Source organism: Equus przewalskii, chromosome 3 (assembly GCF_037783145.1).
Source record: "Equus przewalskii isolate Varuska chromosome 3, EquPr2, whole genome shotgun sequence".
Lineage (NCBI taxonomy): Eukaryota > Metazoa > Chordata > Mammalia > Perissodactyla > Equidae > Equus > Equus przewalskii.
The window spans coordinates 46,276,668-46,296,593 of record NC_091833.1 but is presented as its reverse complement, the minus strand read 5'-3'; the positions used below and the strand labels follow the sequence as shown (position 1 = coordinate 46,296,593).

The 19,926-nt window shown below is 36.3% G+C and overlaps 1 long non-coding RNA gene across 1 annotated transcript; it reads right to left on the bottom strand.

Moving 5' to 3' along the window:
- Window positions 1–2,960: 2,960 nt before the first annotated feature.
- LOC139082641 (uncharacterized) lies at window positions 2,961–15,902 on the bottom strand. The gene is made up of 4 exons (XR_011538848.1): window positions 15,832–15,902; window positions 7,589–7,617; window positions 5,171–5,325; window positions 2,961–3,098 (listed from the first exon to the last, which is right to left on the bottom strand). It is a non-coding gene; the product is annotated as an uncharacterized lncRNA (long non-coding RNA).
- Window positions 15,903–19,926: the final 4,024 nt, after the last annotated feature.

Genomic DNA, 19,926 nt, shown 5'->3' with positions numbered 1-19,926 from the left:
GGCGGCCCAGTGTTTCGTTGGTTCGAATCCTGGGCGCGGACATGGCACTGCTCATCAAACCACGCTGAGGCAGCATCCCACATGCCACAACTAGAAGGACCGACAACGAAGAATATACAACTATGTACTGGGGGGCTTTGGGGAGAAAAAGGAACAAAAAATCTTTAAAAAAAAAAAATTGTGTGAAACAATTATGAAAGTCTAGAGATCAATAAAATAGGTGTACAATTAAAATTAATGAGAACAATAACACAGTGGACAGGAGGAAACTAAATGAAGTTAATATTCCAAGGTCCTCGAATTGTATGGAGAGCCTTGAAAAATCTAATTGGTAAGCATATTTGGAAGTACTAATAAGTCAGGAATGCATGTTGTAGTATTCAAGTTCTCTAATAAAATAATATTAAAAGGATTTATCTAACAAGCTAGTGAAAAGAGAAAAGAAAAGAATTTTTTAAATTATTTTATTTATCGAAATGAAGGCGAAAATGAGTAAATTAACATAAGCTCAGTGAGACAATAGAAAACAAGTGATATTATGATAGATACAACCTAACTCTAATAATAATAATTTTGAGTTAAATGATTTGAATTCTAAGATTTGTTAACCCGAACTCTGTACAAACACAAGCAAAGCAAAGACATACTCAATTATATGCCGCTTACGGGGACACCATTTCAGTTTCAAGACACAGAAGCTTTAAAGTAAGAGTGGCAAAAAGATACACAATGCACACACTGTTTAAACATCTGGCTTTTCTATATTAATATCAGGAAAAGGAAATACTAAGGCAAAAAGCATCTTTAGAAATAGGAGGGACATTTCCAAATAATAAAGGGGCTAATTCAACAGAAAATTATAACAATCTTAAGTAAATATGCACCAAAATTAAATGGCTTCAAAGTAAATAAAGTAAAAGTTGTCAGAACCAAAAGGAGAAGTTAACAGATTTATAATAAGAATGAGAGATTTAGCAAATTTCTTTCAGTGATTGACAGAAAAAGCAGATCAGGAAAAAAAAGTATAATACAGAAGTTCTGCTCAAGATTAACAAACCTGATCTAATTGACCTATATAGAACAATGTAACTAATAATAATAGAATAAATATTAATTTTGAGTGCCTTTGGAGCACATAACCAAATAGACTGCATGTTAGGCTCTAAGTCATGTCTCAGAAAATTTCCAAGAAATGAAATTATATGAAATGTATGATATGACCATGGTGAAATTAAGCTAGAAATCAATAACAACAAAAAAAGTTAATTAGGAAATTGCCAAGTGTTTGGAAATTAGGCTTTATATTTATAAATCAGAACATATTTTAACTGTGTAGTTATGAGAATTCAACATATCACAATGTCATGTAGTTATATTAGAGGCAAATCAATAACCTTTAGTGCATATATTAGGAAGAAGAAAGCCTAGAAATTAATGAATTCACTATCTTATAAGTTAGAAAAATAAAAGCAATTAAACCCAAAGAAAGTAGAAAGATGAAAATTAAATTATAAATTAATAAAATAGAAAACAATTTTTCAAAATCAATAAATCCATATTGGGAAACACTTCTTCATGGGTCTCTTGTGATTTACTTGATTGGTTATCCCAAGAAGTACCAGTGTGGGAATTGTGAGGGAAGGAGGAAAGCTAAAGATAAGGATGCATAACTGAGGTTAAGGTTGTTTTATAACAATAGAGGTTCCATTTTGCTGCCACCTCCTGGGTAGTTTAGAAAATATAGGCAAAAATTGTGCATTTTAAAGATGGAAGCCTAGAGCATTTATAAACCAGCTCTCAACATCATTTGGTGAGGGATGCTTCGGGTGCCTTAACCACCCTCTACCTTTGGACTGTGCTTATGTGGAGGTGGCGTTTCCACAGCATCAGTTTAGGCTCTAGGGCAAAATGTAGAAAGATACACAGTATGTGTTTGAGATGAGATACTGGTAGCACACGTGGCCCAAGTAGCAGGACAATGTGGACTGCAGCTGTATTGACTGCAAGCTGCTCACTTGCTCTAGGCTCCACTCAAAATGAACAGTATTCTGAGTCACTCAGTAAATGAGTTGCAGCAGTATTTTCAAGTATGTTACATGCTGCCTCAGAAACTGACAGAATCACTCATAGCTCAGTTTATCTTTCTAAGCCGTACAGAACAAAAAAATGCAATAAATTTTCTTATACTTTAGAGAAGTGTCCCAAAATGCCCCAGACCATTGAACCTTATTTGTGGCAGGACTCTGAATCTTTATAGTGTTTATCTCCCAATCTCTGCATATGTGTGTCATGCTACAAGATCTGATGTACTTGCTTCTTCTTGTCAACCAGGTCATGTTAGGACGACTCATCAAATTAGTAAAGCAGCATAAGGCAAGAAAAGCAAGGTTCTTGTGGATTATAACAGAACTGAGGATATTAACATTATCCTGGGGCAAGAATGTGGGGGGTAATGTGCACTGCTATCCCTCCCAGGTGAATGTAAATGCTTTTGATCTCCTTTCCTGAAGGTGACTAGAATAAATTTTTTCCATATCAACAGCCACAATATAAGAAATAGATGCTGTGTTGATGAGTTCTAGTAACACTGCCACATCCAGCCTAGCAGCTAAGATTGGGGCTACCACTTATTATTCCATTGTTTGCCACAACTCATTTGCTGTTTCCCCTAAAGAATGTACAGGTTAATTAAACTTGGATGTAACGGGAATCACCATGTCTGCATTCATTGAGTTTTTGAGCATGGCATTATTCTTACAAATTATCTTAGACTCCAGTACTGTTTCTGATTTACCATCTTGGCCTGAAATGGGAGCAGTTTCTGGGGCTTTTATTTGGCCCTTCTTGATATAGACTCTTGGTCAAGCCATAGTAGACTCCATACTAGCCAATCTGCCATTTGTTTAGTATATCATTCCTAAATATGTATTCTTAGAAACCAAGAAATAACAACATGAAGGTTCTGTAAGATCATCGGCTTTACTTTATAGGAATGACTCAGACCAGGACTTCTGGAATTCCATCAGCTCCCATACTCACTAGAGGACCCTGATGGTATTTCTGTTCTTCTGATATCAGAATCAGTTAAGGGCTGATATCTAATAACAAAGAAAAGAATGTTATATATTATTTTCTCCCCAAGTGTATAGTTATTTCTACTAAACAGCCACAGATTTCTTTGGGGATCCTTTACAGTAAGTGGTGTTACAAGGTCCTTCACCAAAGGGATCTAGACTCCACTTCAATCCATATGCTCAAGATTTGAGATGTAGCTCATGTCTGAAAATCTGGTGAGTAAAAATAATTTTCCATTTGGAGAACTAATATCAGCCCTCTGTCTGTCAGCTACCAATTTTTTTTAGGTTGCATATGTTAACACCCTATTCAGCAACCCTACTATCAAAAAAGAGCATGATTTATTAACCATCACCACAGATCCCTGTGAGATAAGGCAGCTAGTGGTCATCTGGCAATGCTGTAGGTTAAGATAATTACTTTTTTAAAAAAATGTAATTCCACAGAAAAACTTTGAGAAATGATGTAAAAATATGCCTCTTTCAGCAAGGGCAGGAGAGTTGGGTTTTTTATTCAGATTCCTTTAATCATGCCCTAGGTATGCTCCCAAGGAGTGTTATTTATCCTGATATTCAAACCAGTTACCTGTGCAAAGTAACTTCCAAGTCTTCAGTAAGAACAAACAAAAAACTTTTAGGCAAAAAGATGCAAGTGCTATCAGTTAGAAATGGTCTGGAACTTGGTGACAGCGTATAGATGTGGCACCAGTATTTGCTACATTGCACCCTTTACGCTATTCAGATCCACTTACCTCCCTGGGGAATGGAGATATCCTTTGAGTTGTAAAGCTGTATACAGGAGTCTCATCTTCCCCTAGTAACATTTATTTAGATTCCAAAGTGTAAGGACCCCGAATACTTCCCATTATATTTCCAAAGAGACTCTTAGAAGGAGAGGAGGGACAGCTGCCTCTTTCTTCTCTAGAAATGCCAAATTTCTTTTTTGTGATCCTCACCTACAGTAGATCCTGTTACATACAGGATCATAACTGGTTCTTTTCACATCACCCCAGGGATAAGAATTGAGGCAAAGAGAGGCCCAAGCAGTTATTACTGTATATAAGGAATAACAATCTACCCTGTTCCAGAATCCTCATGTGGGCATTCAGGATAATGTTAATGAATGTAGACATTAAGGACGTAAGAAACTCCTTTTTCCCTCCTGTTTGTCTACTGTCTAAAAGAGTCCAAAATGACAAAGCAGCAGCCGTAATCCTGACTAAGGGTCAGGGTTAGTGGACCCTTTCTAGGTTTCCTGATAGAAGCATACTTTTTCTTCCTCTTTGTCCCCAAGACACCACTCCCCACACTTCAGGAATCAGTTTCTTCATTCCAGCAGTGTCTAAGTTGTGCACATAGAAACACAAATTCCCAAGGGTGTCATGGGGAGTTATGACGAGAGGAGCAAATCTTATTTCCATGCGATTGTTCCCAGACCAGTGAATTCTACCTATCAGGAATATAGTGCCACAAAATAGGCCAAAATTAGGCCAAATTGTATATTTCATCTTGAAATATAGCAGCCCAGCTTCACAGAATGTCATGCCCAATTTTGTACATTAGGTAAGCATTTACCTAGTCATTACAATGTTTTCCCATTCAGATCTCAGGCATAATTTTTAGCAAATTTTTTCCTCTAGCCATAGGAGATGAGAGATTCTTTAATTCTCCCACAGAATCCTTCTACAATTCACTGTGTACCATGAATCGTTTGTTAGCTAAAATATGCCTGTCATTTTCTTCTTTCATTGCACTGAATAGGAAATTTCCAAATGTACATTCATTTTAATTGCCAATGACATCATCTCTCATGCAGTGGTATAAACCAGTGTTTTCTGGAGTAGTTTCAAGAGTCTAAGGGTAATCTCAAGTCCTTAGCATAGACTTGTTCAGAAATGAGGCCTCAGCTAATTACCGTATGACCTAGCCATGGGAACAGATAATATAAAAAGTCTGGGATTTCTGAGAAGGCAACACACTTCAAAGGAAGCAAATATAAAAACGGCCTCCATTGTTTCTTGGACATGATGGTATAAGACGTGAAGCCAGCAAACAAAAAGAACATACATGAGGGAATCGCAATAAAATGGAACTACCTAACTTTGTTGATCCCGAGACACATAGTCCTCTGGATTCCCAGTTGCAAGCTGAAAAAGTCATCACTCATTAGGCCAGTTTAAGTCAGGTTTTCAATTTCTTCCAGCAGAAGTCATCTTAACTGATATGTGTGGTAGAACTGAATGCTATCTGTCTAGAGATGAACAAATTTTATCTATCATAAATAAATTCAAGGGAAAAGCTAGAATAAAAATGCACTTAAGATTAGACAGTAATTATTATTTTTTACATATTTTTCCAGCTTAATTGAGATAAAATTGACAGACAACATTGCGTAAGGTATACAACATGATGATTTGATACATGTATATATTGTGAAATGATTACCACAATAGGGTTAGTTAACAACTCCATCACCTCACATAATCATCATTTTTTTTGTATGTAGTGAGATTTAAGATCTACGCTCTTAGCAACTTTCAAATATACAACATGGGATTGTTAACTCTATTCACCATGCTTTACATTAGATCCCCAAAACTTATTTAATTTATAATTGGAAGTTTCTACCCTTTGTGGAATTGTGATTTATAACAAGAAATATGTATTTGGTCTTCACCCCCATATCTGGCACAGAGCTCCTAAAACCCTTGGAATTTCCTAAGTGATGAGAGTAATAAAGGTACCTCTTGTGTTAATGAGGTGACTTTTGGATCCCACCTAAGAATGTGGGCTGGTTGCAAAGAGAACCAAGCATGTGATTAGAAGGTTGGAACTTTCAGTCCCACCCCACCCCGACATCTGATCTCCAGGGAGAGGAAAGGGTCTAGAGGTTGAATCAAGTACCAATGGCCAATGATTTAATTAATCATGCCTAGGTAATGAAGCCTCCATAAAAACAAAAAAGATAGGGTTCCAAGAGCTTCCAGGTTGGTGAACATGTGGAAATCTGGGAAGTTGGCACACTTGGAGAGGGTATGGAAGCTCCTTGCCTTTTCCTATACTTTGCCCTAGGCGTCTCTTCTATCTGGCTGTTTCTGAGTTACATCCTTTTACAATAAACTGATGATCTAGTAAGTAAAATATTTCTCTGAGTTCTATGAGCCATTCTAGCAAATTAATCGAACCCAAGGATGGGGTTATGGAAACCTGTGATTTATCAGAGTTGATCAGAAGTCCAGGTAATAACTTGGACTTGCAACTGGCATCTGAAATCCATGGAGGGGATAATGGGAACCTCCAATCTGTAGCTGGTCAGTCACAAGCAGAGGTAACCGCCTGGGCTTACGAGTGGCATCTGAAGTGGCTGGGGGGCCGGCGGGGGGGCTGTCTTGTAGCACTGAACCCTTAACCTGTGGAATCTGATGCTATCTCCGGTAGAAAGTATCAAAATTGAGTTGAATTCTCAGACACCCCGCCACTGTCTGGGATTGCTTGTTGTCTTATGGGGGACCCCCTTTCCACCACACAAATTGGAACTGGGTCCAGGAACCCACAAGACCCTTTGACCATCATCTCCTCATTTCCTCCACCCTCCTCCCCATCAACCACCATTCTAATCTGTTTTTATGAGTTTGGCTTTTTTATATTCCACATATAAATGAGATCATGCAATACTTGTTTTTCTTTGTCTGACATATTTCACTTAGCATAATGCCCTCAAGTTTCATACACGTTGTTACTAGAGACATAATTTCCTTCTTCCTTATGGCTGAATAATATTCTAGAGTGTGTGTGTGTGTGTGTGTGTCACATTTTCTTTATGCCTTCATCTGTTGATGGGCATTTAGGTTGATTTCACGCCTTGGCCATTGTGAATAATGCTATGATGAACATGAGGATGCAGATACTTTAAGACAATGATTACCAAATTCATTGTTTCCAAAATAAATCCTGAAGTGGGGTCAAATTCCACGTGTTCTATGAATTGGTGTCTGATCTTTTACCTATTCCAGACATAATTATATTAAGCTGGATCACATGAAATTCCTTTTTTAAAGTCAAAAATTGTCAAATATTGGGGCCGGCCCAGTGGCATAGCCATTAAGTTCGTGAGCTCTTCTTCAGTGGCCAGGGGTTTGCCTGTTTGGATTTTGGGCACAGACCTATGTACTGCTTATCAAGCCATGCTGTGTCAGGCATCCCACATATAAAGTAGAGGAAGATGGGCACGGATGTTTGCTTAGGGCTAATCTTCCTCAAAAAACAATTGTCACAAATTAACAAGTTTATATGGGACAACCACTTCATTATCTCAAAGATATGTGCATAATACTATAATATTGCATTGTGTTATGTTTTTCTATTTTTATATCTGTTTTCCTATATAGCCAATGTGATAGAAATTAGACAGACAAAAATTAATAAGATTTCATCCCTTCTCTTAAATAACTTATAGTTGATACCTGATAAGTATGAAATAAAGTAAATGAACTTATGGATAAATGAATACATACAGAATGCAAGTGGCTGATACTAGGCAGATCTAGGAGTAAATGAAACAATAGAAATGAAATTAATAAAGCAGTCATTTATTACCTGGGGATTACTAAGTAAATGCTTTGTAAATAACAATAATGATAATCATGCTTTCAGTATATCATTCCCCACTTAATCATTAGAATCACATAATTGCAGACAGTAAATTTTTGTTATCTCCCTGAGTAAACCATGTAGGGCTATTTTCTCTTAATTTAGTACAAGAAAAAGATAAAATGTGGTGGCAAAGAGATTTGTAGCAGTACATCTTGATTATGAGGCATTCTAACAGTTTTCTTTTATGGGGGACATATAGGCTCTTTTCTCCAGATATAAGTTAAGCAGATAATGTTTAGATGAAGACTTCTTTATAAGCACAGCATCTTGAAGTTCTGTAATTTTGTAGCTACATCAAGAAAATATATAATCCACAATGGTGAGCATCAGCTAACACATATGATTGAGCTATAACACTTGTTCATCATAAAAGACACATTATTCTTTTATTAGAGAAAGTATAAATTAATCTTTAAAGAAATATTCTTAATAAGTTCCAGATCTAGAAAGCAACTTAAAACAAAATTCAAACTAAAAAACACGCTGTTCATTTTTTTTCTCATTACACGATATATTTTTTTCCAGAATAAAAGAAAAATTAGGGGCTCCTTTTAGATTCACAGCCACAGTAAATTCACTCTTGAATTTAGTAGGCCAGGATAGCATTATAGATTTGATTTGGATTTCTCCCTCTCTAGATATTTATTTACTTAAGAGCCTGAGTACTAAGAATATTGAAGTGCACATTAGACCTGTAGATCAAAATATATTTGAAGAAGAAGCACTTCAGGAATGTCAGAGCAAGACCTCTGAAAAGCTGCTCTTCCATAACAGCAATGAGAATGTTGGTAAAAATTGACTTGAACTTTTTCAGAATTCTAGGAGATTAACCAAAGGCTTCAAACAACCTGAGGAGACATTATTCAAGAAAAAAAGACTGAATCTCAGGAAGTGGTTAAAGTGAGGTTTAAAGTGTTATAACAGGCCCTCTGCCCATCGCTTTATTCCCAGTGCAGAGTAGTCTTGGAAAACAATAGCCTGGCCAGCAGTAACTGTGAAAAACCTAGCAGCCATTGGAGGGGGCAGAATGGATTAAGACTCCCTGTAAAGTTCTATCCCAGAGAGTTGTCACTATTTACCTGTCTGTATGGTTTACAAAAAGCTTAGTTCTCAGAATTTGTCTGTTTTTCACTTGATTCAGAGCATGTTTGTACCAAACAGCACTTACTGTGGGTTTTTATCTAAAACCATCAGTGGCAATTGTTTAAAATCTCATCTGCTTGAGGTGACAATAATAATTGGGACTAAGAAGAGGGTTATCAAAAACTTAAAAGTGAAAAATGGAAGATGAGATCTATAGGGGACTTTGAAAGCTCTAATATGTTTCTGAAAATCAGGAAAATAATGCCCATGTGCAGGGTTACATGCATGCCAAAATAAAACAAAAGAAGACTTAATCTCTAGGCTCTGTCTGACCTTGAAGCTCTGAGAGGAGGAAGTGAAAGCTAAGGCAGACCTGTAAACTGCCTGCCAGAGCACTGAAAACAAACACAGAGCCCTTCTGCTAAAACTGGGAGTCTTATAGTTTCAAGGGATTTAAGGAAATCCCTTTTGAATCCTTAACTGACAATTAAGCTAACCAAGAAAAGAGTTCAGTGGCCACACCAGACGAAGAATACAGACCTTATAGAATTTGCCCAGGAAAGACACAAAACAAACAAATAGCAACAAGAACAACATAACAACTCAACAGTCAATAACAACCAACCCCAGGGGAGGGAAGGAATTGAGTTGCCAGATCCTCCCATATTACACTACTTAAAATATGTAGGTTTCAACAAAACATTATGAGACACAAAAAAAACCAAAAAGCCATGGCCCATGCACAGGGGGAAAAGCATCAGTAGAAACTCTCCCTGAGAAAGTCCAGCTATAAGACTTAATATTCAAAGAGTTTAAAAGAGCTAATGTAAATATATTCAGAAAGCTAAAGGAAACCATGTCTGAAGAATTAAGGAGACTGTGGGAACAATGTCTCACCAAACATATATTAATAAAGAGATAGAAACTATTTTTTAAAAAAGAAGAAATTTGGTGGCTGAAAAGTATAATAAGTGAAATAAAAAGTTCACTAGAGGGGATAAACATCAGATTGGAATGGATAGAAGAAAAAAGAAACAGCAACCTTGAAGAGAGGTCAATTAAGGTTATCCAATCAAAGGAAGAGAAAGAAAAAAGAATGAAGAAAAATGAATAGAGACTCAGGATCCTGTGAGGTACAATCAAGCATGCTAACATATGCATAATTGGAGTCTCAAGAGAGGAGTGAGAAAGGAGCAGAGAGAATATTTGAATAAATAACAATTAAAAAAACAACTCTCCAAATTTGGTGAAAAACATTTATCTGCCCATCCAAGAAGCTCAATTAACTCCAAGAAGGATAAACGAGAGAGATCCACATCTAGATATATCACAGTGCAACTGACAAAAGCCAAAGACAAAAAGGACGCTGAAAGCCACAAGAGAAAAGCAACTCATCACACATGAGGAATTCTCAATAAAATTAGCAGCTGACTCTTCCCCAGATAATGGATGCCAGATGGCAGTGGGATAACATATTTAAAGTGCTTAAAGAAAATGAATGTCAACCAAGAATTCTGTATTCAACAAAACTATCTTTTAAAACAGAAGGAGAAATGAAGATGCATCCTAATAAACAAAAACTGAGAAATTCCATCACTAGCAGATCTGCCCTATAAGAAATATCAAAATGTGTCATTCAGGAAAAGACACTGTACAGTAACTCAAGTTCATGGGAAGAAATGAAGAGTGCCAGTAAAAGTTGTTGTATAGCTAAATATAAAAGACATTATAAATGTATTTTTCTTTGTAATGCTTCATTTCTGTACAAATAAATAATTATAAAACTGTGTGGATGGACTTGTATAAAAGTGTTTATTTATGTGAAAATAAGAAAAAGGGGAGGATGGAGCTATATTGGGGCAAAATTATTGTACATTCTATAAATTGTTTGCTTTAATATAAACTAGATTGTTTTAGTTAAGATGTTAGTCGTAATCCCTAGGGGGATATACCAAGAAAATAACCAAAAAATATGATAGCAAATACAAAATAGAATTAAAAGTAATACCTCAGAAAATATATATTCAGCAAAAATAAGCAGTAAAAAAAGGAACAATCATACAAAAATACCCTTATGATATATAGAAAACAAATAGCAAAAATGTCAGACTTAAATTTCTTCTTATCAATAACTACATGAAACACAGGTGAATTTAATGCTCTAAAAAAGAAAGAAAGCTGACTGGCAGAAGGGATTAAAAAACATTAACTACTGTCTGCAAGTGATACACTTCAGGTTCAAAGACGTAAATAGGTTAAAAGTCAAATGAAGGAAATATGTATACTGTACAAAGACCTGCAGCTGCTATGTTATCAGACAAAATAGACTTAAAGACAAAAATTATAACTAGAGACAAAGAAGAACATTTTATAAAAATAAAGGTCAATCCATTAGGAAGACATAACAATTATAATCATATATGTGTTTAAAACACTGCCTAAGATACATGAAGGAAACACTGACAAAATTGAAGGGGAAAAAAAATTCCACAATAATCACTGGAGACTTTGATATCCCACTTAAGATAACGGTTAGAAAAACTAGGCACAAGATGAACACAGAAATAGAAGACTTACTACTAAAAAAATCAAGTGACTTAGATGTCTATAGAGCACTTTATCCAACAGTGGAATACGTACTTGAGAGTGTTATTCTTAAGTGCATGTGGAATATTCACCAGGACAGACCATTTGTCAGGCCACAAAATAATACTCAATAAATTTTAAATGATTTAAATCATACATAGTATAATTTCCAACCACAACTGAACTAAATTAGATATCAATAAAGGAAAGAAATTTGGGAATTTCACAAGTATGTGGAAATTAAATAACACACTCTTAAATAACTAATAGCTCATAAAAGAAATCACAAGGGAAATTTGAAAATGCTTTGTGATGAATAAAAGTACAAAGTACTAAAACTTATGAGATTCAATTAACTAGTTCTTAGAGAAAAATTTATAGCTGTAATCACCTGTATTAAAAACAAAGGCTCTCAAATGAGCACCCTAATTCTCCACCTGAAGAAACCAAAAAGCAGAGAACAACCAATCCCAAAACAAGCAGAAGAAAATAATAAAGAATAGTGAAGAAATAAATATTATAGAAATAGAAAAGCAACCAGAGAAAACCAAAAAGATCCAAAGTTTTTTCTTTGAAAATATTGAAAGAAAATTGACAGCACTTTAGCTAGAGTAGCCAATAAAGAAGAGACAACACTAAAATCAGAAAAGAAAGAAGATGGCCAGCCCTGTGGTGTAGTGGTTAAGTTCAGTGTGCTCCACTTTGGTGCCCCAGGTTCATCGGTTCGAATCCAAGGTGCAGACCTACAACATTCGTCAGCCATGCTGTGGCAGTGACCCACACATAAAAGAGAGGAAGATTGGCACAGATGTTACCTCAGGGCTAATCTTACTCAAGCAAAAAAAGAGGAAGATTGACAACAGATGTTAGCTCAGAGCTAATCTTCCTCAACAAAAAACATTAGAAAAAAAAAAGAAAGGAAAGAGGGACACTGTCATCTTCTTTCTAGAATAAAAAAGAATTATAAGATAATGCTATTAGGTAACATAAGGTACTACAATTATAAGTCAAAAATTGTGGTAACAGATGAAATGGACCAGTTCTCAGGAAGACACAGCTATGGAAATACAACTCAAAAATTAAAAAAAAAAATCTAAATAGACTTAAAAAAGTAGAGAGATTCCAGTAGTCATCAAAAAACAAAGGAAATCCCATGCCCAGATTACTTCATTGGTTCATTCCAAAAAGTATTCAAAGAGGAATTAACACCAAATCTTCAGAAACTCTTCTAAAACATAGAGAAGTGAATATTTCCCAAATCATTCAATGGGGCCAAAATCACCCTACTATCAAAACCTGGCAGACATCACAAGAAAAGAAGCATGATAGTAATATCCCTTATGAATATAGATGCAAAACTACTCAGCCAAATACTAACAAATTGAATCTAGCAACAGACAAAAAAAATTACACACCATGTTCAAGTTGGATTTATCTCTGTAAGGCAAGATTTGTTCAAAAATAGAAAAAACAATCCATGTATATACTATATTATTTAGAAGACCAAAATCACATGATTATCTTAATAGATGTACAAAAAGTATTTGATAAAATCCAATCCCTCTCACTATAAAAACACCTCACAAACTAGCAGAAGGGGACTTTCTCAACCAGTAAAGCACATGTATGAAAAATCTCCAGTTAATATCATACTTAAAGGTGAAAGCTTTCCACCTAAGATCAGGAACAAGACAGGGATATGTGCTCTCCCCAATTCTTTCTAACATTGAAATTGAGGTCCTAACCTGGGCCTTTAGGCAAGAAAAAGAAATAAAAAGAAACAAGTTTAGAAAAACAGAAGTAAAACTATCTCTATTTGTGGATGCCATGATTTTGAGTATAGAAAATCATAAGGAATCCATTAAGAAAAAACTTTAGAGCTAATAAATGTGTTCAATCAGTAAATAAAAATCAATTGTATTTCTATGCATTAGCAATGAACAATCTGAAAATGAAATTAAGGAAATAATTTCATTTATAGTAGCACCAACAGGAATAAAATAGAAGTAAATTTAACAAAATAAGTACAGGACTTGTATGCTTAAAACTATAAAACATGGCCAAAGGAAATTAAAGATATCCTAAGTAAATGGAAAGACATCTCATATTCGTGGATTGAAGATTAGTACATTGAGGAAATACTTCCCAAATTGACTTGCAGATTCAATACAATCTCTGTCAAATTCCAACTGTCTTTCTTGCAGAAACTGAGAAGCTGTTCCCAAAATTCATATAAAAATACAAGTGACAAAGAATAGCTGAAACAATCTTGGAGAAAGAACAAAGTTGGAGGATTCACATTTCCTGATTTCAAAATTTACTAAAAACTTACACTAATCAAGACATATGGTACTGGCACAAGGATAGACACATAGATCAATGGAATAGAATTAAGAGTACAGAAATAAACTCTTACATTATGGTTAATTTATTTTTGACAAGGTTACCAGGAAAATTCAATGAGAAATTAATAGCTGTTTCAACAAATGGTGCTGGGTCAACTGGATATTCATATGCAAAAGAATAAAGTTGGGGTCATACTTCATGCCATGTACAAAAATTAACTCAAAATGGATCAGAGACTTAAATACAAGAGACAAAAAGATAAAACTCAGGAGAAAATATGGGAGTAAATCATTGTAACCTTGGGTTAGGCAATTGTTTCTTACATATAACACTAAAAGCACAAGTGGTGAAAGAAAAATAGTTAAAATCAACTTCATTAAAATGAAAAACATTGTGATTCAACCATCAAGCAAATGAAAGATAACTCACCAGTATGGGAGAATGATTGCAATTATTGATCTGATAATGATATGTAAGTATAATGTATAAAAACTCTCAGAACTCAAAAAGACAAATAACCCAATTAAAAATGGGCAAAATATTTGAATATACATTTCTCCAAATAAAATGAGCAAATAGCCAATTAGCTCATGAAAAGACGTTCAACATAAGTAGTCATTAAGGAAATGCTAATCAAAACTAGAATGCAATACCACTTCAAATGTACAGGAATGGCCAAAATAAGAGACAGACAAGTGCTGGTGAGGATGTGGAGAATTATAACACTTGGAATTTGCTAGTAAGAAGCATTTTGAAAACAATTTGAGAGTTTCCCAAAAAGTTAAACATAGAGTTATCATATGACTCAGCAATTCCAATCTTAGGTAAAAACACAAGAGACTTGAAGATATATGGTCATACAAAAACTTGTACATAAGTGTCCATAACAGCATTATTCCTAATAGACAAAAAGCAGAAACCACACAAATGTCTATCACCTGATGAATGGATAAACAAAAGTAATGTACTCATACAATGGGATATTATTTGGCCATAAAAATGAACAAAGTACCAGGGCTGGCCTGGTGGCATAGTGGTTGGGTTTGCACACTCTGCTTCAGCAGCACAAGGCTCACAGGTTTGGATCCTGGGCTTAGAGCTGCACACCACTTATCAAGCCGTGCTGTGGCAATGTGTCCCACATATAAAATGGAGAAAGATGGGCACAGATGTTGGCTCAGGGCCAACCTTCCTCACCAAAAAGAGGAGAATTGGTGGTGGATGATGGTTCAGGACTAAACTTCCTCATCAAAAAAAAAAAAAAATGAATAAAGTATTGATCCATGCTACAATGTGAATGAACCTTAAATACACTATGCAAAGTGAAAGAAGACAGTCACAGAAGACTGCATATTATATGATCCCATTTATACGAAGTGTACAGAATAGGAAAATCCATGTAGACAGGAAGCAGATTAGTGATTTCCAGGAGCTGAGGGAAAGAAGAAAGAGGGAGTGGCTACTAACGGTTTTGAGGTTTCTCTTTGGGGTGATGAAAATATTCAAAATTATGTAATGGTGATGATTGTACGAGTCTGTGAATACACTGAAGACCACTGAATTGTATACTTTAAAATGGTGAGTTTTGAGATTGCTGGGAAGATGGCAGCATAAGAGGACTCTGAACTCACCTCTTCCAATGGAAACAACAAATTTACAACTACATTTAGAAAATTACCCCTGAGAGAGAATTGAAAACTAGATAAAAAGAACCCCCACAGCAAGGGCCTGTGCTGACTGAGGTGGAAGAGGCAAAAATTCCTTTCTGGAGAGAAAGAAGCCACATTCTAGCCATGACACTGGGGGAAGTCCTAAGGTACAAAGCTTTTTCTTGGAGGATTGGGGTATCTGAGCAGGAGAGCTTTGCCAAAATAAGCAGCTTTTGGATTCAGCACAACCGAGATGAGTGTCATAATATCTGGCTTTGCTAGCTAACAACAATGGGGAATCACCCTGGAAAAGCTATCATACATAAGGGAAAAGAAAAGCCTGCTCTAAAAAGGCCCATGCCCAAATTCACCCATTTCAGGAAGGCAACCTAAAATCACCAGAAAGAAAGTTGCACAGTCCTTTGGTGAAAAAGACTCACTTGATAGGCTCTGGGCACATCTTGGTGAGAAGTGGGACCTCCCTGGGCTTGGACCACCTCCCCAGGTGACTGAGACTGAGATATTGGCAGCAGCCATTACTGTGACCTAATAAAGGTGTGTTGACACAGAGACTGGTAGATACCATTGGAGTTCTTCTTCTGGTCTGTTAACACATGGGTCTGGCCCCTCCACTAGAGTACTGATTTAATCCAGCTCAGCCAGGACAGGCAGCCTGCCCTAGGGACTGTTCTCACCCAACACCAAGCCCTCAGGCAACTTGTGGGCCTGCATAGGCAGAGTGGGTAGGACCTCTGCAGTGGGGTGAGTGGGTCTGCCTCCGTAGAGCAGGGCAGGCACAAGGGGCAGGCCTGCACTGATGGAGTGTCTAGGGCCTCTGAAGTGGGGCAGAAGGGTCCACTTCAGTGGGTCAGAGCACATGCACCACATAGGGAAGGACTGTGTTGACAGGGTGTGTGGCCTTGCTGGCAGTGGGGCTAGTCAGCTGCAGCAGAATTCTGCTTCTCAAACAGCCACATAGGGGATCAGCTTCACCTTCCAACACCTGAAACAATTGTGTGCTGCCACACCTGGGGCCAGCCCCACCCAGCTGCACTCCTGAAAGAGCTGACAACAGCTTTGCAGGCCAGAGGCCTACAGCAATTGTAAGCCCTCAAGTCTAGCAACCAGCCATGCTGGGGGCCTACTAACTTAACAGAAAAACTGCAACAGAAATGTACTATTAGACCTTGCAGCCCACTGTGCTGAGGCTCCCCATGCCCAATAAAGTGACTGAAGGGACTACAGCAGCCACACACAGCTGAGAATTACAACCAGGCAGCCAGGGAGACAGCCTAGCCTCCACATGCGCCTGTAGCTAGAGCAACTCTGCCACAATAGAAGGACACATGTAGCCCATACTGGGGACACTCCTGAAACATTGGGAACTTGAGATGAGAGGGAAGCACACTGCTGGGCCTCATAAAGCATCTATTACATAAGGCCACTGCTCCAAGATTTGGGGATGTAGCTGACTTACCTAATACATAGATATAAGTACAGAGAAAGGCAAAATGAAGAGACAAAGGAATATGTTCCAAAAAAGGGACAGGATAAATCCTCAGAGAAAGAACTAAATGAAATGGAATTAAACAATCTACCTGATAAAGAGTACAAACTAATAGTTACAAGGATGCTCACTGCTCTTCGGAGAATGGGTGAATTCAGTGAGAACTTCAACAAAGAACTGGAAAATATAAAAAAGGACCAATCAGGAATTAAGAATACAACACTGGAAGTGAAAAGTTCACTAGAGGGACTCAATAGCAGAGTAGATAATACAGAAGAACAGAATGGCAAGCTGGACAAAAGACTAGAGGAAATCATGAAGCTGAACAGATGAAATATTTTTTAAAAAATTAAAAAGAATGAGGACAGTCTGAGGGATGTCTGGGACAACATCAAGCTCACTAACGTGTATTATAGGTGTCCCAGAAGGAGAAGAGAGAGACAAAGGGACATAAAATCCATTTGAAGAAATAATAGCTGAAAACTTTACTAACCTAAGAAAGGAAACAGACATCCAGGTACATGAAGCACAGACAGCCCTAAACAATAAACCCAAAGAGGCCCACACCAAGACACATTATAATTAAAATGTTAAGAATTAATGATAAAGAGAGAAACCTAAAAGCCACAAGAGAAAGACAATAAGTTACATGCAAAGGAAACTCCATTAGGCTATCAACTGACTTCTCAGCAAAACCTTACAGGCTAGAAAGGAATGGCAAAATATATTTAAAGTACTGAAAGGAAACAAGCTACAGCCAAGAATACTCTACCCAGCAACGTTATCATTCAGAATGGAAGGAGAGATAAAGAGTTTTCCAGACAAGCAAAACTAAAAGAGTTTGCCACCAATAAACCAACCTTAAAAGAAATGCTAAAGAGACTTACCTAAGTGGACAGGAAAAGACCACAAATAGGAATTAGAGAATTAACAACAGAAAAATAGTAAAATCAGTGGTAAAGGCAAATATACAGTAAAGGTAGCGGATCAACCACCTATGAAGTTCATATGAACGTCAAAAGACAAAAGTAGTGAAATTACCTATTTCCACAATAAGAGTGTAATGGATACAAATGCACAAAAAAGAGGTTAAATATACAAAACATAAATTGTGGGAGGAGGGGAGTAAAAGAGTAGAGCTTTTAGCAAGAGGTCAAACTTAAGAGATTATCAACTTCTATAGATTGCTATGTATGTAGGTTATTATATATGAACTTCACGGTAATTAAAAACCAGAAACCTATAATAAATACACAAAAACTTGAGATAGGAAACCAAACATAATACTAAAGAAAGCCATCAAACAACAAGGGAATAGAGCAAAAGAAGAAAAGAACAGAGAAGAACTACTAAAACATCCAGGAAAAAAGTAACAGAATAACAATAAGTACATACTTATCAATAGCTGCTTTAAACGTCAGTGGACTAAATGCTCCAATCAAAAGACGTGGAGTGGCTGATTGGATTAAAAAACAAGACTCACATATATGCTGCACACAAAAGGCACACTTCAGACCTACAGACGCTCACAAAGTGAAAGTGAAGGGATGCAAAAAGATACTCCATCCAAATGGCAATGAAAAGAAAGCTGGGGTAAATACTTGTATCAGACAAACTAAACTTTAAAACAAAAACTCTAACAAGAGACAAAGGAGGGCACTAAATATTGATACAGGAAACAATCCAACAAGAGGATAAACCACTTGTAAATATCTATGCACCCAACATAGGAGGAATAAACATATAAAACAACTATTAACAGACATAAAAGGTGAAATAGACAGCGAGACAATAATAGCAGGGGACTTTAACACTCCATTTACACCAATGGATAGATCATCCAAACAGAAGATCAACAAGGAAACATTGGCATTAAATGAAACATTATAACAGATGGACTTAGGAGATATATACAGAACATTCCATCCAAAAATCTCAGAATATACATTCTTTTCAAATGCACGTGGGACATTCTCCAGGGTAGATCACATATTAGGCCACAAAACAAGTCTCAATAAATTTAAGAAGATTGAAATAATACCAGGTATCTTTCCTGATTGCAACAGTATAAAACTAGAAATCAACTACAGGAAGAAAATCAGAAAAGCCACAAATATGTGGAGATTAAACAAAATGATACTTAACAACAATTGGGTCAACAAATAAATCAAAGGAGAAATCAAACACATCTGGAGACAAATGAAAATGAAAATACAACATGCCAAAATTTGCAGATGCAATAAAAGTGGTTCCAAGAAGGACGTTTATAGCAATGCAGACCTACCTCAACTAACAAGAAAAATCTCAAATACACACTCTAACAGTGCACCTAAAGGAGCTAGAAAAAAAAGAACAAAGGCCAAAATCAGTGGAGGAAGAAGGAAATAATGAAAATCAGAGAAGAAATAAATGAAATAGAGACTAAAATCACAACAGAAAAAATCAATAAAACCAGGGGCTGATCTTTGAAAAGATAACCAAAATTGACAAACATTTAGCCAGACTCACCAAGAAAAAAAGAGGGAAGGCTCAAATAAAATTAGAAATGAAAGAGGAGAAATTACAACAGACACCTCAGAAATACAAAAGATAATAAGAGAACATTATGAAAAGCTATATGCTAACAAATTAGATAATCTAGAAGAAATGGATAAATTCTTAGAATCATACAACCTTCCAAACCTGAATCAGAAAGAAATAGAGAATTTGAATACACAAATAACCAGTAAGGAGATCATAGCAGTCATAAAAACCTCCTCAAAAAGCAAAATTTCCAGGACTAGACAGCTTCCCTGGTGAATTCTACCAAACATTCAAAGAAGACTTAGTACGTATCCTTCTCAAACTCTTCCAAAAGAATGGAGAGTAGGAAAAGCTTCATAACTCATTCTATGAGGCCAACACTACCCTGACACCAAAACCAGAAAATGACAATACAAAGAAAGAAAATTACAGACCAATATCACTGATGACCATCAATGCAAAAATCCTCAAAAAAATACTAGCAAATTGAATACAACAATACGTT